The sequence below is a fragment of the Colobus angolensis genome, unplaced genomic scaffold (genome assembly GCF_000951035.1).
Source record: "Colobus angolensis palliatus isolate OR3802 unplaced genomic scaffold, Cang.pa_1.0 Scaffold49, whole genome shotgun sequence".
Taxonomy (NCBI): domain Eukaryota; kingdom Metazoa; phylum Chordata; class Mammalia; order Primates; family Cercopithecidae; genus Colobus; species Colobus angolensis.
In genome coordinates, this window is record NW_012118376.1 from 6,588,356 (window position 1) to 6,595,449 (window position 7,094).

Here is a 7,094-nt window from a genome sequence, read left to right on the forward strand (position 1 = left end):
TTGCTTTCCCCCAATTTTAGTCCAAGAGTGTATATTGCTTTTAGAGTCAGATTAAAAAGTATTTAAAAGGTTATTCTTAAACAACATTTGTCCTCTTGTGGTAAGCTCTAATTTCTGTTCAGTAGGGCTCATACTCAGTAAAGGTAACCTCAAGGCATGGAGTTACTGGCCTTTCTGGTTTATGTGTTCAAAAATAGAGGATTAGGCATTCAGAGGTTTGCCTACAGTTTCTTCAGGAAGGTAGATTTGGGCCAATAGAAGGAAAAAGCAAATAAAACAGAGAAAAGCGTTTTGTGCTTTTTTTTTTTTTTTCAAAGAATAAGGCAGCATTACTTTTGACAGGTGCTTTCTGTATTTATGACCCACTCGAGCTCTGTAGCAAACAATTCTGTCTTCTTCAAGTTTCCAGAGGCTTGCACAGGTGAGCCCGGGTTTGGGCAGTATGTGTTTTTACATCCGTTGAACTTTAAGGGCTCTGGGGTAAACATGAAGGAATGATGTAGCTTCTGGGAACTAACAGAAGGCCCATCTGATGCTGAGGGACCATAGGGAACCACCTGTGGGCCCCAGGTGAGCGGAGCCTTCTGAAGCTTCTCTGAGATCAGTGTTGTAGGGAAAACAAATCAAGGAGCTAAGCAATGAGGAGTGGTGAGCTGAAACACACACAGACCTGGCATTGCATGATTTGGGTTCCAGGTGCATCTCTGCCACTGAATTACTATGAGAACCTGGGTAAGTCACTAATTTTTCTGTGGGCTTCATTTCAAAATGAAGAGGTGGGTGTGATGACCTCAGGTCAGGTCTGTGAGTCATCTCCTGTTTTGGAGTGCACACAGATAGCTGCAGCAGATCACATAAGTCTTGAAGCATTGACTATTCAGAATGTCCAATACCCCAATTCTGACTGTTCAAGGAAAGCATGGTCTTCAGATCCCAAACTGGAATTAAGTGGGAAGACTTGGCTTGCTCTGATCATTTGCATAAGGATAGGTTTTGAATTTTTTTTTTTTTTTTTGAAACGGACTCTCGCTCTGTCGCCCAGGCTGGAGTGCAGTGGCACGATCTCAGCTCACTGCAAGCTCCACCTCCTGGGTTTACGCCATTCTCCTGCCTCAGCCTTCCGAGTAGCTGGGACTACAAGCGCCCGCCACCTCGCCTGGCTGGTTTTTTGTATTTTTTAGTAGATACGGGGTTTCACCATGTTAGCCAGGATGGTCTCGATCTTCTGACCTCATGATCCGCCCGTCTCGGCCTCCCAAAGTGCTGGGATTACAGGCTTGAGCCATCGCGCCCGGTCAGGTTTTGAATTTTTACATGAGAGACATTATATTGGACCCTGACCATGTGCCAGTTACTAGGCTAGGCATGCGGGCAACAAGAATGAACAGACCCTACTCTCTGCTAATTGTGAGATCCTAAGTCCCTGGCTTAGGAGACTAGTGTCTTTGGTTAGTGTTTAGAAGCCCCAATCTAGTACCCAAAGGTCTTCTATTCATTCAGGGGCAGAACTGTCTGGAACCGGCTCCCAGAGGTTAGAAAAACAAGCAATGGCCAGAGACCACCTGGCAAAGATTGGCAGGGAGCTGGGAAGGAAGGTGTCTCTGACATTGTACTAGTCCCTCCACTACTGTCAGTGTTGGCTCAAAATTCTCTCTATACTTCAAAAACCTGATAATTGTTATGTAGTGTCTATTTTTTTAAGATTTTTCTTTTGGTTCTCTCATCATATCTAGTTAAGTCATTTTTTAATACCTGTCTTAGCTGCATGAAAGGACACTAAAGAAAGGGGGTTTACTTGTGTCCAGGCTAAATTTTAAAGGAGAAACTGGGTGTTCCAGGGAGACAGGCATGGCAGTGGCGGTTGGAATCAAAGTGTGATACTTCCAGGAGAAGATGCAACTTTGGAAAGGTCTTAGGTTTGGTGACAGAGGTGGAAATGAAGATTCACTTGGGCAGTCATTTATTTTACATGGAGAAATCTCCTTCCTGAAAATCTGTTGGTTCACACTGTGTTTAATAAGATACTCTTACAAGATGCCTTCCAGTTCTACAATTTGACAACCAGTTTGTTCAAACAATTCTTCAGTGCTTTCTTGACTCACTGATTAGTTCAAAATTTCAGAGACTAGAGCACATTTTTGGGAAAAGGAAGTGATATTTTCTTCTTCCCATTCCCTATACAGATATATGGCAGTCCTAGACCACCTGATAATTGAAAATCTGGATTTTCCCTTCACTATTATTTTCAAAGCAATTTTACAAAAGACTTTCCCAACTATGACAGAAACTGTTAATTGTCTCACAATATCTGCTGTTCTAATCTTCCTTTTAATGGAAACCCCCCCTAATTTTTAGCTGGGCACATGGCTACCCTTAGAGACTATATTTTTCAGGATCCCTTGCAGCTAGATATGTCCATGTGACCAAGATCTGGCCAGTAGACTATAAGTAGAGGTGATGTGTACAACTTCTGGTATATCCTAATACAGAAGCTGCTGTCCTTGACATCCTCTTTCTTTTTTCTATAATCTGGAACAAGGACAGATGATGGTGAGCCAGTTTTGGTCATGCAAATTGAGGGCAACATCAAATGCTCTATCATAAAGGATGATAGAGCAAAAAGATGAAAAGCACTTGGGTCCCCACAAAGCCCTGTCCTGCTCTGTGTGTTTTCTACCAGCTCAGACCTTTACATAAGAGATGAATCTATTTTATTTAAGCCACTATGTTACTTTTAGAGTCAGATAAAAAAGTAGTAAAAAGGTTATTTTCAAACAAAATTTGTTTTCTTGTGATAAGCTCTAATTTCTGTTCAGTAGGGCCCATATTCAGTAAAGATAACCCCAAAGTGTGGCATTAATGGCCATTCTGGTTTATCTTTCTGTTTATTAAAGCAGCAAATCAATATGCTAACAAATGCAGCAAGTGTTCTTAGTGTATTTAAATCATGACCTGATTTCAAAAATTTTGTGCTACACACATTTTCAGGAAAGCATTTATTACATAAATCAAGGTATACCTCTATTGTCCATGGCAACACTATCCTTCTAGTCCCCTAGACGGCAAATCTCGTATTCATCTCTGACTCTTCTCTTTCCTTTTTTGCCCATGTTCAATTAGTCATCAAGTCTAGGTGAAATTTTTCCTTCATAATGCCTGTGAGATTTGACTCTCCCTCTCTATATCCACAGCCTGCCCTCATCCATGTTATCACCATCTTATGCTCAATTTACTAAAGTAATTCCTAGTTGTCTCCAGGTCTCTGGTGTAGCTGACTTCCAGCCTACCCATTACCAGATAAGTCTTCCCAAAACAGCTTCTTCACTATGTCATTTCACAAACTCCATATTTCCAACTGGACCATGTGAAATTCCTGCTAATTGACTTACAAAAGTGGCAGTTTCATATGGCTAACCTAACAATTAGGCTGAATTCAAAGAATTCCACCCCTTGGGTTCACCTTTTATTTACAGTTCCCGTTCTGCCAAATGATCCCTTTATTCAGTTTGCCCAGATTTCTTGGTCTTCCTCTTACCTTGGTGAACTCTCTCCTTGCTGTGCCTTTGTTGGGTGTGATTCGCCCTCCCTAGTAAGTCTTTCTTTCTCTTCTCTGTCAATGTCACTCTCCATTTTCTTCAAGACTCAGTTCTAGACTCTTCCTCATGATAGTTCCTGTGATCAATCATACTTTCCAGGAAACTGAATTCTTAATTTGAATTCCTATAGCATTCTCTAACAATATGAGTATCTTCTGTCCTAAATAAATTGTAAAATCCTCATGGGCTGACTGTATCTTCTAATTTCTTTAGCAATTTTTAATTTTAAAAAGTTCTGCTCATAGTGGGTACTTCATAAATACTTTATGACTTTAAAAAAGCCATTAAAACTGTTAACCTTCCTAGTCTGACTAAAAAAAAAGACACTCAGTAAAGTCCCACAGTTGTCTCTAGAATAGGAAATATGTGACTGGCTACTAGCCAAGTAGCGGTACTTTTTCTACTGCTAGAAGAGTATGAATGGCAGGAGCTTGGGTGACATGGCTCTCCCTATCGCTCTGTCTCTTTCTTGTGGATGCACACAAAGGGGCTCTGAGTCATTCTATCAGTGTGGTTCAAAACTGAATAACCCTTCTGTTTTCTTCCCTTCCTCTAACTCATCAAAGTTCTTTCTTATTCAGAGATTTGTTATTCATAGTACTTGTTGTAACTCTGCTAGACTGTGAATACTCAGGGAATGTTGACTCATGTTTGATGAATGCATATGTGAATGATCAGCAGAGTTCTTTCAAGGGAGAGCAAAACTAAAGGCTGAGAAATAGCAGGTATCAGTGCTAAGATTTTAAGCCTTCTGGCTCTAGCAGTATCAGAATGCTGTCTATGGCCCTCACCAAGTGTCATTTTTGTGTTGCTCAAAAAGGAATGATTGGTTCTCAAGACTTGTAGAACCTCAAAAGCTCAGAAGGTCAGGTGAAAAGTTGCTTAGGACTTACCTCATGAATACCTTTTCCCAGTCTCAACACTCACATCCTCCTGTGTCATAACAGGGCTCAGACACAGCCTGTAAGTGCTAGGTTTGTTCTTTCATTGATCAAAGTCAACACAAAAGGCTAACAGGAAGGAAGGAGGAATTAGAGGCAGACACCGTTAGGTTATCAATTCGTAACTACACCTTTCTTCATGGCTGGAAATAACCCTGATTAGGATAGTGTTATGTGTCAACTTGACTAGGCCTAGGGGTGCCCAGATTAAGCAGTCTTTCTGGGTGTGTCTGTGAGGATGTTTCCAAATGAGATTAACATTTTAATCGGTGGACTCAGTCAAGCAGATTACCCTTTCCAGTGTGGGAGGGCGTCATCTAATCCATTGAGGGCCTGAATAGAACAGAAGGCAGAAGAAGGAGGAATTCGTCCCTTTTGCTTCTTGCCTGCCTGCGAGCTGGGCATCGGTCTTCTCCTGCTGTTGGAGTGGGATTTATGCCATTGGTGCCCCTGGATACTGGGCCTTTGGACTCAGATTGGAATTTACACCACCAGCGTCTGTTGGTCTCAAACCTGCAGATGATGGGACTTCTGAGCGTCCATAATTGTATATATTTATATTATATATCTATATTATATAGATATATAATATATATGTACCTATGTATCTAAGGGTTCCATTCCTGTGCAAAACTCTGACTAATACAGATGACTTTAGTGTGACTTCTCTAGGCGTCTGATTTCTCTAATCTGAAATATTAAAGAGTGGGATCTCTTTCCATGGTTAAAGGGTATTGTCTATGATTCTGGAGAGGAAAGAATTTGACCAGAGTTTGTAAATGATTTAATGATTAGGAAATACATCCTATCAAGACTAAGGAATTAACATTATTTGAATTTATATTATTTAGTCTGGAGGGGGAAAAGGAATGAAGAGTACCTTTATAATGATTTTAAAATATAAGAAAATTTGTTGACCAGCTATTCTCAATTAAAAATAGAGGAAAAATAAGGAATGAATTTCAAAGCACCATGGGGAATGTAAGGCTGACTTTTCTGCTACTATAGATAGTGGTTCTCAAATTTTAATGTGCATAAAACCCCCAGGAGCTTCTTTAAGATGCAGATTCCTGGCCTCTAAACTTAGCAGTTCTGACTTGGTGGTTCTGGGGTGGAGCCTATGAATCTGTATTTTAATTTTTTTTCCCAAGCCAAACTGTATCGAGCTTTATTAAAGACACTTTCTGTAAACAATCATGGCATTTCAGGCAGGATATGGGCAGACAGTCGTTGACAGTATACAACAACTTTCAAACTCCCTTCTTCAATGGACTACCAAAAATCAGAAAACCACTATAAAACTTAACAAAGTCTTCATCTGGTGCTCTGAACAGGAAAAGTTTAGAGTGAGGGTTGACATTTCACATTTAGCATGTTGTTTAACAACTTTTCACAAGCCAACCCTGACTTTCAGGAAGTGAAATGAAAATGGCAGAATTTATCTGAAGATCCATAATCTAGAAACGGAACCACTGCTGTTTTGACAGGTGCCATCTCAGTGGCATCACTGGAAAGTCCAGATTGCCTAACACACTGGTAACCAATGACTGGGGGTCAGGTCCCAACAGATGTCTGGGCTTAAGGGAGTTAAGTCTATGCTGAAGGATGGAAAGGGAGAGAGGACATAAAAACGAGTTTGTTTTTCCATACCATAAGGCTTTTGTGCCAAGGTGGCCATGTGTGTTAAAGTCAGGGAATCCCTCCTCCTGGGAGCCAAGAAGAAGTCTCTCAAAACTAGAAGGGAAAGGTGTTTTCCTCACAGCAGTCCAGCTTTGGAGACATTCTATTAGTGACATATGCCCCTTCCCCCAAAAACAACAATGAAGTGTTCTGTGTGCTAACAACACAGCTTAAAAAAAACAAAAGTAAAGCAAAATTCTGCATTTTTATAAAACTTGATAAAAAATAGTATTTCAAACTGTACAGTCACCAGAAGTACAGAGTTATCCAAAATGCATACACTTCACTTGGCATCTCCAGCACCTTCAGCTTTCTGTGCCTGGTCTGTTTTGGCATCTCCATTTTCTGCAGGGTTAGTCCCTTCCTTGCCAGCATCAGCTTTTCCCTTTTTCCCTTTGGGTACCTTCTCTTCCTTCTTTGCAGGGGCCTTTTTAAGCTTGAGCTCTGGCTTTGAAGGAGCAGGTTTAGCAGACAACCTCGCGGATCTTCTCTGTGGTTCATCCTTCAACTTGGCTTTATCTCCTTTAGCATCTCCTTCAGTCTTTCTCTTGGGCATGATGGTGGTGGCGACAGTGGCGGGACATAGGCGCTGGGAGCAGGATGCAGCGGTGCGTGGGCTTTTGTCGGTCCAGGGGCCGGTCTCGCCTCTTCTTTTTCACACTGCTCCTGTATGTTAACTTTAATTAATTAATTAATTAATTATTTGGATTGTTTCAAATAATAATTAATTATGAATTAATTGGAGACACAGTCTTGCTCTCTTGCCCAGGCTGGATTGCAGTGGCATGATCTTGGCTCACTGCAACCTCTGCCTCCCAGGTTCAAGTGATTCTCCTGCCTCAGCCTCCCAGGTAGCTGGGATTACAGGTGTGAGCCA

At 41.2% G+C, this 7,094-nt stretch overlaps 1 pseudogene across 1 annotated transcript; it reads right to left on the reverse strand.

Moving 5' to 3' along the window:
* Positions 1-5,818: 5,818 nt before the first annotated feature.
* On the reverse strand, positions 5,819-6,855 carry LOC105524141 (annotated as a pseudogene). The gene has a single exon (XR_001003704.1). The product of XR_001003704.1 is annotated as a non-histone chromosomal protein HMG-17 pseudogene (transcript).
* Between the last annotated feature and the right edge of the window lie 239 nt (positions 6,856-7,094).